At 37.0% G+C, this 22,896-nt stretch overlaps 1 protein-coding gene across 1 annotated transcript in view; it reads right to left on the reverse strand.

Annotated features, from left to right (window-relative positions):
• Positions 1-22,559, reverse strand: part of LOC122788722 (glutathione peroxidase 3-like) — a 163,707-nt gene extending 141,148 nt beyond the window's left edge. The window contains exon 1 of the mRNA XM_044055613.1: positions 22,197-22,559. The gene's annotated coding sequence lies outside the window, so the exon portion shown is untranslated. The remainder of the gene's footprint in view (positions 1-22,196) is intronic.
• Positions 22,560-22,896: the final 337 nt, after the last annotated feature.

Consider the following 22,896-nt stretch of genomic DNA (forward strand, 5'->3'; position numbering starts at 1 on the left):
AGGTGTGGATTTGATCAAACAGAGTTGATTTACTGATCTAAATAACCAAAAGATAGGCAAAACAAGGACACGTTGGGAGGTTTATATGTTGTCCTTTCACCGAGGAACAAGGTTAGTAAACTGGGGATGAATTTGTGGTTACTCATTCATTCATCCAAATTACATTTGAATAGAGGAAGAGAAGTCATTTGTTTTATTTAGAGAGGAAGATGGCTCCATAGAAATGACATTCTCAGTGCTGCATATCCTCCACTATTGGAGAAAAGAATGTGTAATAGATCTGACAGAATATGATCTATTCAGGTTCTATATACCAGTCAGAACCTGAACAGGGACAAGATTTTGAGAGAGTCCATATAGTTTTTATGATTTAGACCCTTGATTTTTAAGGAAACATTATGGCCATTCTAATTGTGACAAGTGTTTGGAAAAGTATGTACTGAAAAGGGCATTGTATATAAGCTATGTGATGAAAAAGGACATCCTTACAATAGTGGTTACATAGTGATCAAAGGATATTTTGTTGTTGACACAGGTTCCCAGATCCCTGAATATGGGATCAATTTTCTCTTGTCTGTTGTCAGTGTGATAGTTATATGGGGAGTCATGCTTGCAGAAGGATAAGGTTATAAATAAATTGTCTTTTAGTTTTAGTCCATGGTTTTGACACCAGCTATTTGTTTGGGACAGACCCTCTATGAAGATTGTGGTCTCCTCTGGGGAGTTTATGATGGCACTAACTTTGCAGTCATCTGCAGATTTGCTCAGACATAAACCCATAGCTTTAGCTTTGACCTCCAAGAAGTAAATACCAAAGATGAGTGGCCCAAGGACTGGATCTGTGTGTACACTATAGCTCTCTACCTGGAAACATCAAAAATCTGGACAAGGCCCATGAAAAACAGGTACAAATCTGTACGCTGATTAATGTAACATTTGCATACATAATTCCGTAACCCCACCCACTCAAATGGAATTCTGGGATACCAACTTTCAAACTTAAACTGAAGAACAGACAACCAAAATATGGCACCAGAGTCCCCCTGCAGCCATTCCAATGTCCCATTAACTGGCTACTTCACTCCATTTATCATAAACACTAATGTGTGTATACTGCTTTACTTCTACAATGATTATTTGGATTTTATTTTTACATTTTATAGCTCAACGCACAAACACTAATAGATATCTGCTAAACAAAGCAACACTGTCTTACAATGAAAATAGACTTGGCATTAAAACTTTTCTCCCCTTGAAACTCACATTCATTGAAACCACATTGAAACCCACATCACATCCAAAGAAAAGGCATCTGGCCAGTGGTGGGTAAAGATTACCTTTGGGCTGTTTTCAAATCATAGGCCCCTTGCATACAAAACAAGCAACATACTCCTTGATACACCTTCATGACTTTATTAAAGTATATTCCTTGTATAATACAGCACACTTGCATTTTTAAATTTATTGTTTGAACATTTTCCAGTAGGCAATGAAAGAGAATGCATGAACCAATAATGACAAAACTGCCCATTTCAGAACATTTCCATCATAAAAGTCTACCTCCACACACACTAATATATATATGTGTATATATATATATATATATATATATATATATATATATGTGTGTGTGTGTGTATATATATATATATATATATATATATATATAGAATTACAGTAGTGTAAGCCATAGGCATCTTGCACAGCTTCTCACATTTATTTTCAATTTCAGTTTTTTTGGGAGGGGGGGAACAAAAGGCCAAAAACCAGGGATACATTTTAAACATTGCTTGTATAATTTTGTAAAGTTGCTAGAATAAAATGTTGTGTTACCATCATACATTCCATTGCCAAGTCTTGAACCCAGGACCCTGTGCACTACAGTCAGAGAAACATACCACTATGCCAAATCAGCAGTTTCCTGACAGACAGGAAGACTTAAACTTAAATGGCTATCATTTAGTGAACTCAGTTCTCACTTCTCACCATACCTCTCAACCTCTTAGCACAAAAAACCTGGACAAAGTCAATAATTGGGGAATACAGCCCTAAAATAGGGATACATTTCAAATACTGATATTATAAACTTAGACAATTGCTAGAATAAAAGGTTTTGTGTTACCATTTATTTTCTGAAGAATATGAAGTCTGAAATTCAAATGCCTGTCATTATTTCATGAATTCAATCCTTCAATGATTTGCCGCAGATTTCATGAGGAATACAACAAAAATGTGAGGCGTAAATTCACAAGTAGTGGTGGCTAGGGACTTTAGGCTCTTTTTACCTGTACCCAAAGTACAGGGTTTGAGCCTAAGTACCTCTAGCCACCAGGTGTATTCATTGGGGGCATTTTCATTTACACACACACACACACACACACACACACACACACACACACACACACACACACACACACACCATTGTTGTTTCCTTGTTTCTCAAGCAGGAGGTCACTAGGAAGGGAATAAAGCAAACATACAAGCTCCATTTCACACACTCCATGAAGCAAAATACCTTAAGCTCTACAGATAACTCCACCATCAAAAATCGCTCGCAGAACTAAATACCTTAATAATAAGCTCAAGTGAGGTCACCAGGAATATGTTAAGCAACTTAAGCAAAACATACAAGCTCTGTTTCCCAAACTAAAAAATACTTTAAGCACTCCCTCCACCATCCACCATCAAAATACGCCATGCAGCAGAAAATAACTGATAACTCCACCATCGGAAAATGTTTCAGCAAGCAGGAAACAGCTAAACCGCTCACAGATCCTTCAAACAGCCAGCCGGAAATGAGCCCTTGAGGTCAATTCTGGCAGGCTGACAGAGCTGACATCATCATGCTTATGATGACATCAGCTCAAAAAGCACAAAAGAAAAAAGTGAAAAACATTGGAAATGAAGGGCTGCCAATCGGGAATCGTGGAACCTCATTATTTGGAACCCAGAACTCGGTAAAAAATGAGTAATTCGGTATGATTGGGAGGTATGGTGTACACTTACAGTGACAGGTCTTCTGGAGGAGGTAGAGCCCTCCACATTTATTTCCTGGGTTCTATTTATGAGCCAATCTGATGTCCAATGACTTACATATTGATTTACATTTAGCTTGCAGACTTTATTTATTTATTTATTTGACATTTGTTTACCGGGAAACTCCAACTTCAGCAGAGGCCAGGGAAAAAAACTCCACAATCACAATATTTCAAAAATCAAGTACAGATATTTTAAATCACAAAGTATCATGTTACATCATAAAAACAGCAAGTACAGATAGTTTAATCACAAAGAATCATGTTACATTACAAAATACCAAGTACAGATATTTTAAATCGCAAAGCATCATGTTACAATACAAATATTAGAGTGACAGAATGTTGTAATGAGAAAAACACAGAACATATGTTTCATAGCGTAGTAGAGTGCAATGAAAAGAACATGAGTTGAAGAGAATATGCAAGGAAAAATTCAACACTCATATTATGTGCTACATAGATTAGTATGTGGTGAAAGAGACCTAAGACAATTCTAACAAGATCATTAAAGTGATATCAGAGGTTACTTGATTAGAGACAATGGAGTAATGTCTTAGTATGAGAGAGATGTTCATATTATGGTTAAAGAAGGAAGAAGGAGAGAAGATTATAAGAAGAGTGCAGGGGAGGGTGTCTTCAGGTAGCTTAGGTAAGTAGGGAGGAAAGAGATAGAGGAAAGGTTTGCAGAGATGAATTAAATAAGGTTAAGTAGTGGGTAAAACAAAAAGGACGGAATAGGAGGCTGTAGGGGGTGGTGAAGTGTGTCTAGGTTGAAGGGGGTGAGTGAAATATAGTAAGTTCAGCCAGGATGGGCACAGGAGCAGGTCCAAGATTTTATAAGGTATTCTTTTAGGGATCATTTAAAGGTGGGTAGATTAGAAATAGTTCTGGCGGTTAGAGGTAAAGAGTTCCTTTCTTTTTGATAGTGAGTTATAAGCTTTGTCCAGGGGATTTATTTGGTTAATTTATGGTGAGAAGTTGTTTGTCTTCTGATTTAAAAGTTATTTTTGGAAAATACATGCTGATTAATGGGGTAAGGGCTGGGCATGCTAATGGGTTGTGTATGATTTCATGTATTGTTATAAGATGAATGTAAAAGAGGTGATGTGGGAGTTCCAAACAGCTAAGGGTATGCAGAGCTTTACAGTGATGGGTAAAGGAGGATGAATTAGTAGCAAACTTGGGACATTTGTTGTAGCAGCTTTCAAGTTTATTTTTATGGAGGATTGCAAATTAGATAGAATTGGTGCTCCATAGAGTAGGGAGGGAAACAGTAAGTTTGGGCTACAGTAATTTTTGTGGGTGTGCTCAGAAAATTATTGTTTCTGTATAGCATGCTTAGTTTTTGGTGTATTTTCTTGATATTACTTTGGATGTGGAGGTCGAATTTAAGATCATCATCTATTGTGACTCCTAGTAGTTTGGTATAGTGGGCTAAAATGATTTCAATTCATTTGCCAAAAAGATTTTGAAAGATTCTTTGTTAGGGGTGTGAGTTTTTGGGGAAAAGAGGAGGAATTTGTTTTTGGGGGAGGGGGATGAGTAGGAGTTGTGCTCTTGTAAGCCAGATTTCAATGGAGTTAACAGTTTTTTGAGTGTTTTCTTGGAGGTGAGTTAAAGTGTTTGAAGAGGAGATAATGGTAGAGCCATCTGCATATTGAATCAAGGTGCCTTCACAAGAAGATGAATATAGCTTATTGATAAAAATATTAAACACTAGAGGGCCAAGGATGAATCCTTGTGGGACTCCTGTGGATGTGGGAAGGTATGCAGAGATGGATCCTTGCCATTTTATAGCTTGTTGCCTGTTAGAAAGGTAACTAGAGAACCGCTGAATAGATGGAGATGCTAGACCCAGGGTTTATATATATGATACCTTTGTGTGGATGGTGTCAAATGCCTTTGGTAAGTCTTGATTTGGATATGGAGTGTATACTGATTTGCCTTCATCAATTGCAACAGTAACTCTACTGAAGAGGTCAACCAGGTTAAGAAGGCAGGATCTACCCTTTCACAAATCTGATGTGGCTTGGGTCTAGAGTCTGTAGGTTACCTATATCCTTATTTATCAATGCCATAATGTACCTTCCCAGAGATCTACAGATGTGTGTGGTTAAGTTTATAGGTCTGTAAGTACCTGGATTCCCCACCTTTGCACAAGAGAATGAATATTATTGTCACCCATTCAGGGTCTGGAGTTACTTGTTTAATTTAGCAAGGGTGTTTTTGGCATCTTGAGAGTTACATTTATTTTTGCAGAGCCTGTTTATATTAGGGTTCCAAAACAGGGGGTTCATTTTTCAATTTGGCAGTGCATTTATTTCTGTGGAGGACAGATGTGTCCGTGTGGCTATTTAGATGTGCATAGAATTAGGCAATAAATGATTCCACTTAAGATGTGAGGTTTCCGAGATGGGTGTGTTTTTGAATTAAGCCAGGTCATCACTCAATTTTGGTGGATTAGCTTTTGCAAGATCTCTGAATATTGAGGTACTGGAAGTTGATTCTGTCTTCATTCTTAAGGTGAGTGTGACTGATTTGTGGTCTGATTTGACCAGGCAGGAAGTTACAACTGGTGAGGAGTAAAACTGCCCATATTGGTAAGGACCAGATCCAGGATTTTACCACCAGTGGTTGGGATGTGGCCTAACTGGTGCAGAGAGTTTGTATTGATGAAGTCCAGAAACTTCTGTGCATGCATGTTTGAGGATGTATCTCTCCCTATTTATGGAGAGATATTTAAAGTCTCCTAGGAGAATGGTGTTTGGCTTAATACATAGGGACTCTATTCTAATTAGGTAGGAGGTGTGGACCAAGTGGGACACAAAGGGATGTCCTATACTTATTTATGATATGATAAGTAGTTTGTTAATAGTAAGTTGGATGTGGAGGAGTTCCAGGTCATTTTCTTGTCTACAGAGTCTGGAGATGTTTTTTTTAAGAATATGGATACACAGCCATCTTTAGTACCTTTGTCTAATGTGATGGGCCTGAACATGTGATAGGCACTACAACACTGCAATGATGGACTGCTTTTGTTGGTCTACCACCAAGTGTTTGTGATGATGCATATGTCAGTATTTTCCAGAATAAGATGCACTTGCAAGGCGAAAATGTTGTTTGTAAAGGCTAGTAGATTTGATCAGCAATACCTTAATGTTATCTGTATTCTGTTGAGAAGACTAACATTGCCTAAAAAAGGCACTAGAGTGTGGATAAGGATTTAGACAGTATACAAAAGCCTTAGGGGAGAGGTGTAGGCTATCCCTTGCAAAGCAGATAGGTCTGTTCACTGTCTCTCCTCAGGCTGATATATATTGTACCCCTTTGAATGACACCAGAACCTAAGTTAATCCAGTTGTTGAAAACAATAATCTTTTGTTTATTTTGTGGCAGCATTCTTGATAATAGTGGGATGCTGCTTAAGGCTATGTTCTTACTGGCCTCAGACACATATTCTGACAGTGTATATGTATGTCTGGGAGTGTGCGTTTGTGAGACTGCTGGGAGGTGCCTGTGCAACTGTGATGAGTGGACTCATAGGCGAATGCTAGCATGGTCAGATTCGATACTGCAGTGTTTGATACAGAGATCAGCAAAAGCAATAAAAACACCGGACTCCTCCAGCAAACCACAAACCAGGAATAGACTGAAATAAGACCACTGAAGTGTCATTCAATCTATTTAATCTAAGCACTTTCACCTTCAAATAAAGGCATCATCACAGAGAAAACATCAAGGTTAGCAGAGTATTTAAATACACAATCAGTTCATAACATATCCAATGGAAAATGCTTCAACTGGAACAATTCAACAATTAAAGTGACGCTACTTAGAAACTTGGGTTAAATGATATGTTGTCCTTAAATTGCATTCTAAAATCTAGACCTGTCAAATTGAATTGATTTATGTGTTTTTTAGGATGGTGAAAACCCAAAACATGGAAAACTCAGAACATTGAAAGTGTGCTTCATAACATTGAAAACTACAATGCACAAGTAAATAACATCACCTCCACCTACAACAACCTAACAAACACACTTTTTATTATGTTTCTATAGGAGGGCAAACCCCCCAGCACCCCACACCTCCTGTAAATTAAATATACCAACTCCAAGAGAGCACTACAGTGGAAAAAAGTTAATTTCCTAACCTCAGTGTATGGTTAGGAAATTAACTTTTTTCCACTGTAGTGCGATCTTGGAGTTGGTATATTTAATTTACAGGGGGTGTGGGGGGTGCATGGGGGCTTACCCCCCTGCAGAAACGTAGTAGAAAGCATGTTTGTTAAGTGTTGTTATAGGTGGAGAGGATGTTATTTACGTTTGCATTGTAGTTTTCAATGTTATGAAGCACACTTTCAATGTTCTGAGTTTTCAATGTTTTGGATTTTCAATGTTTTGGGATTTAGATGTTTTGGTATCAATGTTATGAAATTCAACATTATGAAATTTCAGTGTTATGAAGTGTAGACCCTCTCAAACTCAGGAATGTTATGAAATTCAACATTATGAAATTTCAATGTTATGAAGTAGACCCTCTCAAACTCAGGAACCTCACATGGCCTTCCTGAAAACATTGGAGGGGATAAATGTATCTCCAAACACCATCATACTAGGTGACTTCAACTACCCTAATATAGACTGGGAACACTATTCAAGCCCGAACACTCTAACCCAAAGATTCCTGGAGTTCATAAACTCAAATGCCATGGAACAACTAGTCACCATCCCCACAAGAGGTGAAAACATACTTGATCTCATCATCACGAACATGGGATCAAAATGTTCAACACCGGAAGTATACCCCTCACTGGTGAGATCAGATCATAAACTAATCTCGCTGGAGGTCCTCATCCCGCCCCCACCTGAAACAAAAAACACCACAGTGAAAAACTTCTCAAAAGCCGATTTCACACTTCTAAAAACTAGTGTGGTCTCTTTTAAGGCCCCTGAGCCAGTGGTAAACATTACTCAAACCGCTGAATCACTTACAAATGCCTCCTACCAGCACCTACAGGACTGCATGGATCAGGCAATCCCAAACAAAACTAAGACTCTCTGTACCAAAGGCAAGCGTCCAGTCTGGTGGACCCCAGCCATAAACAAGCTCTACAACAAAAGGAGGAAGCTACTACAAGATAGAGCAAAATCCTTGAAAGGTAAGACACCTTTGATCATTATAAGTAAAAACTAAGAGCTCTCATAAAATCATCCAAGGCAAATTTTGAGAGAAAAATCGCCAAGGACTCTAAAGACAATCATAAGGCCTTCTTTAGCTATGTTAGAAACCTAGGAGGAAACTCCCAGATATGCTTAGAATTAGTTCAAAATGATGTGAAAATTACTGAACCTACACACATTGCTAACATACTGGCTGACAGGTTCAGTGCAAACTCCCCTCCCCAAAGGAGAGATATCTATTCCAGAGGATTGTAGCCCCCCAAACATCTCCAACGCCCAGGTGAGAACTGCCCTCACTAAGGCAAAAAACACAGCATCCATGGGACCGGATGGTGTTCCCGGCTGTGTGCTTCATGAACTCAACGAGGAATTAAACCCACAGTTAGGACAGCTGTTTAATCTTAGCCTCACCTCAGGATACGTACCCAAGGAGTGGCGCACGGCGACTGTGGTCCCACTTCATAAGGGCGGTGCCTCCACAGACCCTGGAAATTACCGCCCCATTAGCTTGACAAGCCTTATCTGCAAAGCCATGGAGAGGATCATAATGGAACTCATAAATAAAGACATAGGGAACTTGCAGACTTTGGATCCAACCCAGTTTGGCTTTGTCAAAGGCAGATCCTGCCTCTTAAACTTGGTTGACTTTTTCGAGACAGTCACCAAGGCCATTGATGAGGGAAAGGCAGTCCATACAGCCTACCTCGACCTGGCAAAGGCCTTCGACACAATACCCCACTCAGCTATCATCGAAAAACTCATCAGCTTGAATGTAAACCCATACATCACAAGATGGGTTGCAAACTGGCTAAGCGACAGAACCCACAGGGTCAGAGTTGCTGGAGCCATGTCAGACTCAAAGCCTGTCACAAGTGGTGTCCCACAGGGCTCAGTCCTGGGTCCACTCTTGTTCGGCATCTACTTTTCTGAAGTACAAGCAAACACAGGAGGGTTATGGTTGACAAAGTTTGCAGATGACTGCAAACTGGGTGCCATAGTCGAAAACACATCTGACACAGATATCCTCCAGAAGGGCCTCACAGAAATGGATAACTGGTGCCAGAGCCATGGCCTGAAGTTAAACGCCAAAAAATGCATAGCCATACCCTTCGGGAAAAACAAGGTTACCCCTAGCTACCATATAGGTGGCAATCCACTGAGCACAGAAAAGTCATCAGGGATCTGGGGACCCAAGTTGACAGTAGCCTTTGTTTGACACTCATGTTGCTAAAGTAGTTAGGAAAACCTTCTATATCGCCCACCTGATCATGAAGGGATTCACATCTAGATCAAGGGAGGTCATCGTCCCCTGTACTCATCACTCATTCGACCTATGATTGAGTACAAAGCCCGTTCGAATGTATCTGACCAGACACCTGATGCAGCTTGAAAGGCCCCAAAAGTTCCTCACCAAAAGGATAAAGGGTCTCAAAAATATGTCTTATGCTGCCCAACTGAAAGAACTCCAGCTCTATTCAGTCTCATACCGCTTGCTCAGAGGTGACCTGTGCCTGACATATAAGGCCATGTCAAACCCAGATTTGATGAATATGCTTCACCTCAAAAAATCTAGATCCCTCAGAACCACAAGGGCGGGAGACTTAAACCTTGACACGGTTATAAATAGAACGTGCTGGAGGGACAGATTCATCACCCAGAGACTCCCTATGCTGTGGAACAAAATCCCGGTACATGTGAGGCAGAGCACCTCGCTGGCCTTGTTCAAGAGGAATCTTGACCAATGGATGGGAGAGCGCAGATATACCCCAGGGATTACTTCAGTGTCACTGCTTGACAGAGGCACAGAAAAATGATAGGCATAGTTTTTATTCAAACTAAAGGGGTGGCGAAAGCCACATAACTATGGGCTAGGCTTATAAATGCCCTTGGGCAGATAGCCTAGTATGAACCTATGAACCTATATATATATATATATATATATATATATATATATATATATATATATATATATATGAAACATATGTATTTTATTGTTTTTATTTTTTATTGCTTATATATATGTTAAATAAGTGTGTACTTTTTATAGATGTAGTGTCACTTTAATTGTTGGATTGTTCTGGCTGAAACATTTTTCGTTGGATATGTTATGAATTGATGGTGTATTTAAACATTCTGCTTACGCTGATGTTTTATCGCTGATGATGCCTTTATTTGAAGGAGAAAGTGCTTAGATTAAATAGTTTGAACGACACTTGAGTGGTTTTATTTCAGTGTGTTCCTGGTTTGTGGTTTGCTGGAGGAGTCTGGTATTTTTACTGCTTTTGTTGATTACAATGTTCATTTGACAACTATTGTTTGATACAGAGATATGGTAATTAGCTGCTAATGAGCTGTTCCCAACTGCAGGTTTACTTTGCCTCTGAACTAGAGATTCTCACCATCATGCTAATTGTCAGGCCTGCATTAGACAATTAATGCTGGCAATGAGGATCTTCCTGAGTCCCAGAAAAAGTTTGTGCATGAACTTGAGATGGGAAAAATATGCTAATGCTATTTGAATACTGTTTGCTCTCCATGCATACAGAATGAGTGTAATGGCATGTTTCTTTTCATTAATCAATTGTGTGTAAAGGTGTGCAGCAGGTACTCTGTAGCCAGGGTTCTCATTTGTCAAATTGCATGAGGGAACTGTGGACAAGCAGATCAGGCATACAGTACATGATTAACACCTATGTATGCTGTCCTGTATGGGCATCCGCACATTAGTACGTTCATGCATATCCACTGTTTTCATTATCAAGATGACTCATAAGCAAGATGATAGCCTCAAAGTGAAGATCATGAGTGCCAGCATCAGGCAAATATGAGACTTGCCCATGAGTTGTAGACTGTTAGTTGTCTAGACTTCACTGTACACTTATTCTACACATTCTAGACTGTCAAACCTTCTCTATACATCCTTTCTGCAGCCTAGTAGTATGATGGCTTGATCCATTTATATTCATGATAGAGGGTGCAGATCACCAAAACTTTGCTGTATATCACTACTGCATCTATGCTGTGTAGTACCAAATAAAGTATGGTAGATACATGTATTACAGACTGCAGGCTGCATGCATGTCACTGTACAGCCTTATTGCAGCCATATTGTGTGATGCTAGATGGAGTAGACACACTTATTACAGACTGTAGACTAACAAAGCTTCACACTACATTCTTATTATAGTCACATTTCATTACAGACACATTGCAGACTGTGTAAACATGCTATAGAGCCCTCTTGCGGCCATGCTATATAATGCCAGGTGCAGTTCACATACTTATTACTGATTGTAGACTGCTTAAACATTGCTGTACTTTCTCTTGTAGTTCATAGGTTCCTAGATTAGTACTAAGCTAACCGCCCTTGTGGGCCATTTTAAGCCTAGCCAATTATACCATATAAGAATCAAACCCTGCACCTTGTGTTTGTAAGGTAAACACTTTAACCATTATACCAACCACCCAGTTTGGCCCTTGTGGCCAGATTGTATGATGCCAGGGGTAGGAAATAAATTTATTATAGATCATTAACTATCTAAACATCACTGCATTTCCTAGTGTGACCACCCTACATGATGATGGGCATGATGAGGGTATGTATTACAGACTGTGGACTGTCTAAATTTTATTAAACATCTCTGTTGCATGACACCATGTACCTTTATGTCTTTTAATAGCCTATTAGGTGTAATAATAGCTGAACAATAATGATTTTATTGTTTTAATTTTTCCAAGACTTTTGGGTTTCTAATATCATGACAGGATTGGACCCCATTCCTAAGTCAAAGTATGATTAAAGTTCATGAAATTAGTATTGTTTCAATCTTTGATGTTAGTCAAAAGTGCTCTTTGCTGCATCTATAATGTACCCAGAAGTGACTCCTTCTGCAATTCATATGAAGTTACATGTATTGGCCATATATCTAAATACGACTGTAATTTTTTTTTTATAAGACCTGTTGGTCCTACTACTGTTGGATCTGTCTGGGTATCCTTCTTTCACACTACCCTCATTTCTGCCTGCAAATCCTGGTATTTTATGACTTTGTGTCTGCCTGTACTTAAGACACTGTAATCACTGACTGTAGCAATTTTAATGATCAATGCTACTTTTGTCTTCTTTTCCTGAACTACTATATCTGGTTTTCTTGCATCTATTTTTTGAAATGTTGGTAATGGTCGATCCCATGTGATATCAACTTCATCATTTCCTATGATGCTTTGTAGCTCACGTTTCCAGTGTTTTTCAGCTGCATCAGTATTATAAAGTTTGCATAAGCCCCAGTGCAACAGTCTTGCCACATTATCATGCCTTTCAGTATACAGGCCTTCTGTCATTGGTGTATCACACTCAGCAGCAAGATGTGTGACTGTTTCCAATTCTGTTTAACAAAACCTACATTTATCTGTTTCTCTGACATGTTCAATGGACTATGTAAACCAACATGTAATTAGTCCACTATTCTAGGCCACCAATATTAACCATTATTAGCCAGTATTTTATTGCTATAGAGTGTGTACAGTGTAGTTATACATCAGTAATCTGTAACACATGTATGCAGTTTGTCTTTGTAAAATACATATAATCCAAAAAAGGAGTGATACAACTCTGAAAAACCAATAACCCACAAAAGAGTTGTATAGGAAGTAAAACTGCCACAATCTCAGTCCAAAAACGTTGCCGTGAATGAATATGAATGAGTTCAAGTCCAGCACTGAATTTATTAACGCTCTTTTATTAACAAACTGCGTTTTCGTCCCAACACATTAGGACTTCATCAGATACCTTTAAAAACAAAAATTACCACTTTATATACCAAATAATTTCACTATTAACCAATAAAAACAGTTTCAATTAATTCAAACTATCGAATCATTCTCAAATATTCATGAATATTCATTACCCTCATAAATATGTATTACTTAAAAATGTGTTTTTATTTCAAACCTTCCTTAAAACATTTATTAAATAAATTATGTGTATTTATGACATTTATGAGTTATAAAAATGCAAACTTCATTTACAAAACGTAATTTATACACTTATTATGGGTCTAACTACATATGTTTAAAATGAATGTATTTTTTTCCATTGATAGGTCTCCCTCTAGTGTTTAAAACCAATAAAGCACCTAAATTCATAAAAGCACCTTCCATTGACAAACCATATATAAATTTTACACTAATAAATAATGTTCATTAAAATAAGTACAAATATAAATCTATATTTATAAATATTAAATATTAAATAATTATTTTAAAAAATAAAAAACAATAATTTAATATAATAAATATATATATATATATACCAATTTATTAAAAATTTTTGTTATTAAAATAACTATACTTTATTGTGTTTTAATTTTAGCAAAGGTCCTATGGAAATAGTTTCATTTAACCCAGGTGTCCTACTGGCATCAAGGAAAACCTGCCACCACAATTCTCTACCTTCTAGTTTTATTTCCCATGGACCTCCTCTATAATCAGGTTTCACCTGTTCTAACACAAAGAATAAATAATTGGCTCCTTCACACATTTTTGAATGTTTATAAAGTGCATTTGTTTCTCTGGCTCTACTGATATCATATAAGTGTTCGTATATGCATCTCCGGAACACTCTTTCCGTTTTGCCAATATAAAATGCCTTACACTGTTGGCAGATAGAAATGTATACTACTCCCTTTGTACTACACGTATATAAATCCTTATTTATTATGTTTTTATTTCTACTTTCTATATATACTTCTTTCTGATTCATAACGTATACACATTGGGAACATTTTCCACATTTTAATGTTCCTATCCTATTATTACCTATATTATACTTATTTAATCCTTCTAATTTTTTCCTAATATTAGGTGGATTCCTATAAGTAATATTAGGTTCCATTTTCTTTATTTCATCCATATCCGAAAACAATACAAATTTATCCCATTCTTTCATGAGTACTTTTTTTATATTTTTATTAAAATTATTAAATTCAACAACTAGTCTCATTTTAAGTGGTTCTTCATCCATTCCTAGTCTGACTTCACTCACTTTTTCAATTTCCATTTTCTCTAAATGGGAGGAAAAATATGTTATACATTCTATTTATAGTAAATATTGGAAACTCTATTTCAGATTCCTTGATGATATTATTATTTTTTGGATAGGGGGTGAAGAAAAGTTTTTAGAGTTTATGGAATATATTGGCTCCACCACTAATTTTTTGAATTTTACATATGTTATGAATAATGAAAGAATTAATTATTTGGATGTGGAAATTTCAAAGCAAAATAATCAATTTGAGACTAGAGTATATAGAAAACACGCATATGTAAATTCTTTTCTCCACTATGATAGTTCTCATCCTCCACATTGTAAGAAAAATATAATAAAAGGGCAATTTGTGAGAGGATCGAGGATGACGAGTGGAGAGATAGATTTTTATGAAGAATGTAATAAATTAGAAATGATGTTTTTGGAGAGAGGTTATCCGCAGGAAATGGTCAAAGAGATTAGAAAAGAAGTGGAGGTAGGTAGACTGACTAAATTTCAACCTATAAAAGGACAAATGGAAATTGAAAAAGTGAGTGAAGTCAGACTAGGAATGGATGAAGAACCACTTAAAATGAGACTAGTTGTTGAATTTAATAATTTTAATAAAAATATAAAAAAAGTACTCATGAAAGAATGGGATAAATTTGTATTGTTTTCGGATATGGATGAAATAAAGAAAATGGAACCTAATATTACTTATAGGAATCCACCTAATATTAGAAAAAAATTAGAAGGGTTAAATAAGTATAATATAGGTAATAATAGGATAGGAACATTAAAATGTGGAAAATGTTCCCAATGTGTATTCGTTATGAATCAGAAAGAAGTATATATAGAAAGTAGAAATAAAAACATAATAAACAAGGATTTATATACGTGTAGTACAAAGGGAGTAGTATACATTTCTATCTGCCAACAGTGTAAGGCATTTTATATTGGCAAAACGGAAAGAGTGTTCGGAGGCATATCTAACACTTATATGATATCAGTAGAGCCAGAGAAACAAATGCACTTTATAAACATTCAAAAATGTGTGAAGGAGCCAATTATTTATTCTTTGTGTTAGAACAGGTGAAACCTGATTATAGAGGAGGTCCATGGGAAATAAAACTAGAAGGTAGAGAATTGTGGTGGCAGGTTTTCCTTGATGCCAGTAGGACACCTGGGTTAAATGAAACTATTTCCATAGGACCTTTGCTAAAATTAAAACACAATAAAGTATAGTTATTTTAATAACAAAAATTTTTAATAAATTGGTATATATATATATTTATTATATTAAATAATTGGTTTTTATTTTTTAAAATAATTATTTAATATTTAATATTTATAAATATAGATTTATATTTGTACTTATTTTAATGAACATTATTTATTAGTGTATAATTTATATATGGTTTGTCAATGGAAGGTGCTTTTATGAATTTAGGTGCTTTATTGGTTTTAAACACTAGAGGAAGACCTATCAATGGAAAAAATACATTCATTTTAAACATATGTAGTTAGACCCATAATAAGTGTATAAATTACATTTTGTAAATGAAGTTTGCATTTTTATAACTCATAAATGTCATAAATACACATAATTTATTTAATAAATGTTTTAAGGAAGGTTTGAAATAAAAACACGTTTTTAAGTAATACATATTTATGAGGGTAATGAATATTCATGAATATTTGAGAATGATTCGATAGTTTGAATTAATTGAAACCGTTTTTATTGGTTAATAGTGAAATTATTTGGTATATAAAGTGGTAATTTTTGTTTTTAAAGGTATCTGATGAAGTCCTAATGTGTTGGGACGAAAACGCAGTTTGTTAATAAAAGAGCGTTAATAAATTCAGTGCTGGACTTGAACTCATTCATATTCATTCACGGCAACGTTTTTGGACTGAGATTGTGGCAGTTTTACTTCCTATACAACTCCTTTGTAAAATACATATTACAGCAGCATCCTGTATGGGTATGTCACCACGTCACCTCTAAAATTTATTTGCATTGTTGGGTGGGTCATGGCATGTATTCATAGGTTTATAGGTTCATAGGCAAGTACTAGGCTAGCAGCCCTCGCAGGCCATTTAAGCCTAGCCAATTTAACTTTTAGTGGTCAGGATAACATTGCCAAAGGATATATATATAGGTATGTGTGATTTTTGTGTCAAACTACTATTATTGACAACATGTGCACGTGACTCCCAATACAGTTATTTTGTCTATGATGGCTAACTGTTAAATGTGATATATAAGTCCTGTCACACCTATTTATGTATGTCAGTTCTCTGGCATATACACCTACAATGTGATTTGTCAATGTATGGTAGAAGCTGTCCACTGTCCTGAAGTGAGATACGTGTAGTGTGTAGTGTCATTCCTCCTGCTCTCCTATAGAGTGCGAGTATGAGGACTTGGCAGATATGTCTTTAGACAGGCAGGAAGTAGTTGTGGTGGTGCAGGAGGAGGTATGTTGCTCTGTGAGGCCCCCACACTACCATTTGGCTACAAATAAAGCTGCCATAGAACAACTTGATTGGCCATAGGGAAGATGGAGATGGAGGACTGGTGGATGCCAGACTCCATGGGGAAATTCAAGCACCAGTTAGTAAGTAGCCTCCATCACATGAGGGAGGACCACAGCATAATGGCCCAGAGCATTTTGGCCAACATGGGAAGATATTCACAAGCCAACTATACAGTGGAGACTGTGCCTATAAGCCAGGCCATACATAACATTTCCCATGTTCATGATGTAGCGATACGTGTCCACCCAGTACATCTACCCTGGCTGCTCAGTGGTGTCTGTTTCTGTGGGATCTTCATCAGCATCAGTGGTAGAATGTATTTTTCCATTATTTAGTGGTCTCCCATGCTTGCCTTGTCATTGGCCACAGCCACGGTACACTACATACCTAAAGTGGCATTGCTACCGGATCCACTGGATCCAGACCAAAGATTAAATTATATTGTATACTGTTCATATAATTTTGTGTATTGTTTTTCAGATGATTTTATTTTCTATATAATTTGAGATTTTACAAAAATATATTTGTATACATTTGATTTGGTTCTATTGTATGTTACTCAGACATTCACTTTTCTGAATTAGTGTATGACCTAGGTACATATAGTATTGTGGGTGCCTTCCATGTATAGGTGATAGGATTCTGATGTACATTGGAACTATTTGTTGTGTACTGCAACCGGGAGGACAATGCTGCCCATGGTAGTAATATATATATCACAGTAAGGTTATACATGTGAGCTCTACACTGCCTGCAGATGTACCTTAATCATATATTGCCAGGTGTGCTGACACAGTGATGATTTTGTACACAGTCATTTCCATAGTACCTTGTTGCTGCTACACACTAGCAATTGCGTATGAGGCATAAACCTTTGAGTAGCAGATGTGGCATTGTATACCAAGAATAATGAATGGAACACATTCACAGCTACAGACCACAGTGTGTCATTTCTGCTTTAGTGTGCATTTGGTACTGTGTTTGCTAATTCTCCATCCCAAACAAAATATATGCTTTCAAGTCATCTGGTTGTAAACCACAAACTAAAAGGAAGGATAAAGACCCTTGAATTCTGGTGTTATTTTTGAAATGTTGCAATAATGTATTTATTTGATGTAATGCATTGGAAATTATGGAAATATTTTAATAAAAATGTAAGAGTTTTAAAATAATAAATAGGCATCACACACACACACAGACACACACACACACACACACATAAGTGTATATATATATATATATATATATATATATATATATATATATGTGTGTGTGTGTGTGTGTGTGTGTGTATATATATATATATATATATATATATATATATATATATATATATATATATATATGTCTAGGATACAAATTTATAACAAAAAGTTTTTCATTGAAGTATGGAAAAGCCGGTACAGCTTATCAAAAATCAGTTGATCAAACTGTACTGATTTTCCTAAGTGAGATCTTGGTACAGTGGAGAGCGGAAAATTTGCCCTTTCCCCTCTGTAGTGTGATCACAGCATTGGTATATATAATTAGAGGGGGGCTGCCTCCCCATATGGAGATGCTGGGGAACTTGAGTTTGATCATCTGTGGTTCAGTGTGATGACATTTTTCTGAAATGTCATATACCCATATAGATAGTTGTATAACTATCTATATGGGTATAGTGGTATACACCAAAATGCTCAAATGTTGAGATCACGAATGTTGACACATAAAAATAGACATTCGTGATGTTAACGGCTCAACACGCATGCAATGAGCATAACTTTGTAGCATGAAAATAGTAGAACATTGTTTTTTGCAGGGAGGTAAGCCTCCCAGCAGCCCCCTCATGAATTATATATAGTAACTCCAAGATCATTCTATCCCCAGGGAAGGAGCATATTCCCCAACCCCAGGGACTGCCCGTCTCACACAGCAGTCAACTATCTGTTTTGTTGACCAAAACAACACTCAACCAAATCAGATGTAACTATGTGTGTGTGTGTGTGTGTGTGTGTGTGTGTGTGTGTGTGTGTGTGTGTGTGTGTGTGTGAGTGAATGTATGTATGTATGTAAAAATTGTTTGTAACAGCAGGTAAAGAGGTAAAACTGAAAAAAAAAAATGATATGTCTTCCCATTCATTGTTTCAACACACGTGGTACAAAAATGGGTAAGGAGGTAATGCTGTGGTGTGGTACCAATGTCACTACCTGGTAAAATTAGTTATTAAACACTTGTTGTCTCCCCAGGTCATTGGTTAGTATTTTTTGAAGTCCACAGGAGTCTACAAGATGAATAGAGTATACATATGCTGCTTTGGGGCACTGCAGTTAGGGGTACTCATGCTTGCCACCCAAAATCAGGGTGGATGGCTAGAATTTATTATATGTATTTAGCCTGATTATATTGCCAGACAATTATGAGTCTGCACAAGTCACAAAACAAAGCTACCTGAAATTTCTACTAACATAGAATCCTCAACTAAAGCCAGAAGTACTTAGAATTCATAGGAGTTTTCAAGGCAATTTAGTCACACGACCATCAGTGTCACAGCAATACCTACCCTTGGCTGTACCCCCTTCCTCAAGAAGGGCTAGTTAGCCCAGTGTACTTATGAGGGCACCCATCCACCCGTTACCCATTTACAAGTGAACACAGTAGGAGTCTCACTCTTTGGTTTAACTGGAATCCAGTTAATTTTTTTATTGTGTAATTAGAATGTCAGATATTTAGGTCCAGCATTTTCCCATTACAGTCTGTGGAACTTTTTGGAAGCAAGCTACAGCAGTGATTAGCCAAAATTCCTGAAAGGCTTTTTGGGTGATGAACACATCACATTTGCAGAAGTGTTACCCATTTTCAAAATGTATAATTGAGCACTACTGGATTTCACAAACTCAAACATCACCTCTGCATAAGTTATGCACTGCTATCATGTCAGACACCTAGAATTGCACATCATTAAAAATACCACCTCACTATCTTATTGCCTATTACTCAAAGATAGCCTTCCAGGAAATTACAAAGTTTGCAGAAATATCTTCTGTTATCATTATATTAATAACAGTATTTTGTGTTGTGTGTTGGACCTGGTAGCTGTGAAACCATTCTTTCACATGTTTTAGAAAATCTCAGTGAAAATGAATCAGAATTGCTTTTCTCTTATATGAGCTTTTGCTGTTGTGATAGACGCTTTAAAATGAATTAGTTTGCCTCCATAATATGCAATGCATCTTAAATACATGTTTTTTGTGGTTTTCAGAATCCATTCAATATTCTAACTGTAGTCTTCTGAAGCTATGATGGTATCTCTTATTGGCATTCTGAAAAGCATTATTTAATGTTGATTATATTTTAGCCTTCTGGGGTATTGTGATATGATTTCCTATTAATTCCAATTGCATATAATGTTTTGATGTTTATTTGTGCTAGAGCATAGGTCAGAAGGTGGTAGTTCATTTAATCCAATATTTGCTAGGCTTGTTTTCCACTAGTAGGATCATGATATTGGATCAAGCTGAACTGGCAGCATTTCCCTTCCATGAAATCTTTAATATCTGGGATCTAAGAGAGATTTGCCCTCCTGAGCCCTACATGTAGGAATTGTTGGAGCTTTTCAATTAGTTTCCTAAGGACTCAAGTATAACTTAAGTGTGACTCACTTTCTATTGCATTTCAGTCTTTTCCTAGATTTATTTTCATATAGGAGTGGTGCACCTGTCCTCAGGTCTCCAGGTCCATTTCCTGTTATAGGTTCATGGGTTAGTAGGTTCATGGGTTAGTACTAGGCTAACTGCCCGTGCGAGCCATTTTAAGCCTAGCCAATTCTCCCTTGTGAGACTCAAACCCTGTACCTTGTGTTTGTAAGGCAAACACCTTAACCATTAGGCCACCCTCCCAACACTGTTTTTTTTTTTTGAGGTGCTGCCATTCTTCTTCCACTAAGTCTGTTTAGTCATCTACTTGTCTTGGGGTAATTGAGCGCTGAGTACTTTCTTGTTCATTCTCCCCTTTTAAATGTCATCCATTCATAGGTGAATTTCAGATGGAAACCTTCAGCATGATTGGGGGGAAGACCCCCACAGAAGCACAAGTAGATAATGCAATGGCCGGAGATAATGCATTGGCCGGAGGTCAGGATCAAACCTTGTACCTTGTGCATGGGAGGCGAACACCTTAACCGCTTCGCTATCTGATCTCTATATATATCTCTTATAATAATATTTCCTATTATTAACTTCCCATTGAATATAGTTATCAGTAATCATATTTATACTTCTTCCATCTCCTTCAGAACTCTCACAAACAGCACATACACTTCAAAATTTGCTCTGTAGTATCATTTCACTTGATCTTTTTTTTTCCTTACCAAAAAGGTGCCATTAGTCCATGCTTCCACCCTCAGAAGTTGGTACCTTCTGATTCTCTCCCTGGTGGAGCTGTAAGTAACACAATCACTGATAAGAATCCACATACCTGTTCCTCACCTTCTATCACTGTTTCAGTATTTTTAATTCCACTGACATATTTGTAGAAACATTTACCACAACACTACATCCTAATATGCCTCTCTTCTTTCCATATACATTTCAGATTCCTGCCATCCCTGCTGCACTGCATTATATCATTGGGACAGCAGAATGTATCTACTGTGGCTTATCTTTATGGCTAATATTCACTTGAACCTGCTATGCTACCTCTCTTACCTACCACACATCCTATACCTTTGTAAAGAATTCTGTGGGCTTACAGTCCAGCATTTTGTCAAGATACCTATTCCATTTATTCGCTACACTTTCCATCAAAAAGTATTTTTTAATGTTTAGGATGACCTATTTACAGTTAATGTGGTATGTCTGCTGCCTTCTACCACCTTGTATATTTTATTTTGAGTTACATGCCATCACTTACTTCCCTAATTGTCTTGTGAGCCATGTCATATCTCATCTTTCCTACCTATTATTAAGAGAGAAAAATGTAATGCCTGCAACCTCTGTTCATTCCTCTTGCCCTTCTTTCTCTTTATTACTCTGGAGCTATCTTATGTTCAGAACTTAAATCTGGATCCTATTAATGATAAACTGGTAATTGAAGCCACTGTTACCCCTCCAGTGTGAGATTGCAGGTAAGATGATTGCGTAGCTGGCTTTCTGGCTGACACCAGTGCCTAAAATAATTCCAAAACTTGCAGAGACATAATTAGTACTATAAATCTGAGACATACTGAAAGATATGAAAGATGGTAGATTCATGGAACTCATTACACTTATGAAATCAGTGGACAAACCTGCAGGCAGAGAGAGAGAGAGTGAATCATACATGTATGCAAAAGACACATAGGCAACCAGCTAGCTGGATAGTTTGATACAAAACAGCTACTGTGCATTACATTTAATTTTTTTGTAGCATTTAATTTAAAGTACTCTTACCTGCTCAGTAGTTGAGTCTCAGAAGGTTGCCACATTGGTGATTAGAAGTACTTTGCCTTGGTACTTTTCCAGTGATATTTCAACATGATCTAGAGTTTCAACAGTAAATTCATACACAGTCGTTTTATTCATAGCTATAGTTGGAGCAGCCAAATATAGTTGGCAATGCATCCACTGGCAAATGCAAAAGTAAGTGTAGAAAACAGACAGCAAGCTTATTTTTTCTGTCAGAGAAACGCTGAAAGCAGCATTTCTGCCTCACTACCTCCTTTTTTATTTCATTGAAAAAAATGCCTCACGGGCCCCCTGTACAGAGAGACATTTGCAAGAGTAAGCAAATCTTTGCAAGCTTGTATTTAGGCAGATTAGTGTTCTCTTTGTTGTGTGTTGTGATGATAAAAGTATCTCCTCTGTAACTACTCTGAGCCTGAAAAGCTATGCTCTTATCTTGATTTGTCCATATGATATTTAACCCCTGCATGCCTGACTGCTCTGTTTTCTCCTTCATTCAGACTGATTGCATTTAAACTACTTTATTTTCTGTGATTTCTCAAGGGTTCCTCATGTCTATGACTAAAGTTGGGTTAATTCAGTTTGTCCACACTTAGCTGGTATATCTAAGACACTACTGAGGACCCACTAATGTGCAGCTTGGGAAAAGCCTGCAGAGGGTTTATTTACAACTTACATTTTCTGCTTC

The sequence above is a fragment of the Protopterus annectens genome, chromosome 14.part0, assembly GCF_019279795.1.
Source record: "Protopterus annectens isolate FY-2018-M chromosome 14.part0, PAN1.0, whole genome shotgun sequence".
NCBI classification, from domain to species: Eukaryota; Metazoa; Chordata; order Ceratodontiformes; family Protopteridae; genus Protopterus; species Protopterus annectens.